Consider the following 2,564-nt stretch of genomic DNA (forward strand, 5'->3'; position numbering starts at 1 on the left):
ATTATATAAAAATTGATAAAACTACCAAAAAATAATAGAACGAATTTATAATTAACACAATTTTGAAAATAAAAAACTAAAACTAAGCATTAAAAACACAATTTTTTATAACTAAATGAGATAAAAGTGAAAAAATGACTCCCTTAGGGATCGAACTCAAGACCATCAGATTGAAAGTTAAGTATCCAACCACTGAACCACTAAACATTTGATGTTCTTTATTGGAACAAACTTCTACATATTTCCGAACAAAGGGGGTGCAGGTGCATCCCCTGCACCCCCATCAAAACCGCCAGTGATCAATAGTTTACTCTTGTTCTTTGAAGTTTGTATTGGGGATTTTGAAGGGTTTTCCTTCTTATTAATCAATCAAGCCTTCATCTTTCCTTTTGTTGGTATAATTCCTTTCCTTTCTTTTACTTGTTTATCATTTGTTTACATTTTCCTTGTCTTTTGATATTGCTATAACATTCATCATGTCTCCTCCTTGTGTTGTTTGCTTTTCTTCTATATTTAGCATAATTTCCCTTAACATGAGTGAGTAGATTCCCTCTAGGGTTTAGGGTGATTCTTTATGGAATTTAGGGGCATGATTCTTTGAATATTTTGGTCTTTGGTGAAATTGTTTAACTTTCCTATTCATTGCACTCAAGGTGTTTGTTGATTTGCTCAAGTGAAAGCTTTTGCCTTTCTTCCATTATTGCTTAATTCTCCCTTGGAATGAAAGTTTTTTTGGGGGTCTTGATGTGTGTCTAGGAGGGGTGTGAGACTTAATGAAAATTAGTAGCCACCTTTAAGATAGCCAAGACATTGGTTCTTCATCTTAGGTTAATCTCTCACCATTGACCCTTTTTGATCTTCATGTTTGCCCCTAAACCATATTGATGACCCCGAAGGCCCTAGCTTTTAATTAACCGTATTCATTATCATCAACTTGTTTGTCTTTTGCTCTAGTGATTATAACCAAAACCCTTTCTTTTAATTTTGATTAAACTTGACTCCTAATCGAACTTCGTAGCAACCCCCACCATCCTTGAGTTCGACCCCGACTAAATACTACGCTTTTTCGGGTTTTATAAATAGTTTTGGTATAGGAAGTAGACGACAAATTTCCTACTATCAAATGGCGCCGTTGCCGGGGATGGCGTTAGGTTATGCTTAGTTTTATTTAGAGTCTTTGCTTTAATCTTGTCTCAATTGTTAGTTTGCTTTAGTAGTTGATTATTGTTTGTAGAGTGTGTGTGATTTTTGCCTTTCCCTAGTGTGTAAAAACACTAGGAGACTTACGATTTGTTAAGTGTATGCCTAGAAGGAATCACCAAGCTCTTCTATTCAACTCCGACCCCGAAAGGCTTTTTAGAACCTTGAGGACTAGGACTCTTGAAAGAGTAAGGAATAATTCCACCCAAGCAAACATTGATCAACCAAACTCACACATCCCACAAAATTTTGATACAACAACTACGATTCAACCAAATACCACAATTGAGACTTTAGTAGAGAACCCCTTTCATAACTTCCTTAATTACAATAGTCCACCTCAAACACCACCACATCAAGAACCAAACCACCCACCACAAATGGCTCTTAGAGATCACAACCGGCCTAACCATAATGATTCATGTAATCCCATCAATTTTGGCACCTTGGCCCCAAACAACTTTGAAATGCATCCCGCCCAAGTCGGGTTAGTTGAGAAGGACTTGTTTGGAGGTCATCTTGAGGAGGATGCCCATGCTCATCTCCGGAAGTTTAAGAGGAAAGTTTCAATGATGAAGAAGAATGGGGTGTCCGAAGACACCTTGAGAATGATGTTGTTTCCGTTTTCATTGACGGGCAAAGCGGACCGGTGGTTGAACATTCACCCACCGGATACTTTCACTACTTGGGATGACTTAGCCCAAGCATTTATGGCCAAGTACTACCCTTCCTCAAAGACCGCGATGCTCCGCAACGAGATCCATACGTTCCAACAAGAGGATGGGGAGTCCTTAGGTGTGGCTTGGGACCGTTATCAAGATTTGATAGCAAGTTGCCCCCACCATGGAATACCGGAATGGTACATTACTCAAACATTCTTCCAAACTCTACTACCAAGAACTAAGGAGATGGTAAATGCCTCCGCGGGGGGAGGTTTTGACCACTTGAATGATGAAGAGGGCACGGCATTGATCAAAAAAATGGTAGACTCGGAGGCAAACTATGGTTCTAGAGGGAACATGCTACGAAGGAACGGGAAATTTCCTAAGGAAAATGCCTCCAACTCCGAGACAAATGCCAAGCTCGACTTGCTCACAAAGCAATTTGAGAAGTTTTCAAAGAATCAAGTGAACCAAGCCGCGACCTCGTATGGGCCGCCCATGGAAGAAGTTGTTCAAGTCGCGAGTTGTGAACTTTGTGGAGGAAGTGGTCATACATATGACTTGTGTGGGAACAATTACAATGGTGCCTATGAAGAAAATGCTCAAGAGGTGAACGCTTTTCAAAGCTACAACAACAATCCTAGACCACCAAGGCCTCCTTACAACAACCCAAACACCTACAATCCAAATACCAATTTCTAC

General features: G+C 39.8%; 1 non-coding gene across 1 annotated transcript; it reads right to left on the reverse strand.

Moving 5' to 3' along the window:
- Positions 1-1,943: 1,943 nt before the first annotated feature.
- Positions 1,944-2,050, reverse strand: LOC141620272 (small nucleolar RNA R71). The gene has a single exon (XR_012531924.1). It is a non-coding gene; the product is annotated as a small nucleolar RNA R71 (small nucleolar RNA).
- Positions 2,051-2,564: the final 514 nt, after the last annotated feature.

Source organism: Silene latifolia, chromosome 1, assembly GCF_048544455.1.
Source record: "Silene latifolia isolate original U9 population chromosome 1, ASM4854445v1, whole genome shotgun sequence".
In the NCBI taxonomy this organism is placed as follows: domain Eukaryota; kingdom Viridiplantae; phylum Streptophyta; class Magnoliopsida; order Caryophyllales; family Caryophyllaceae; genus Silene; species Silene latifolia.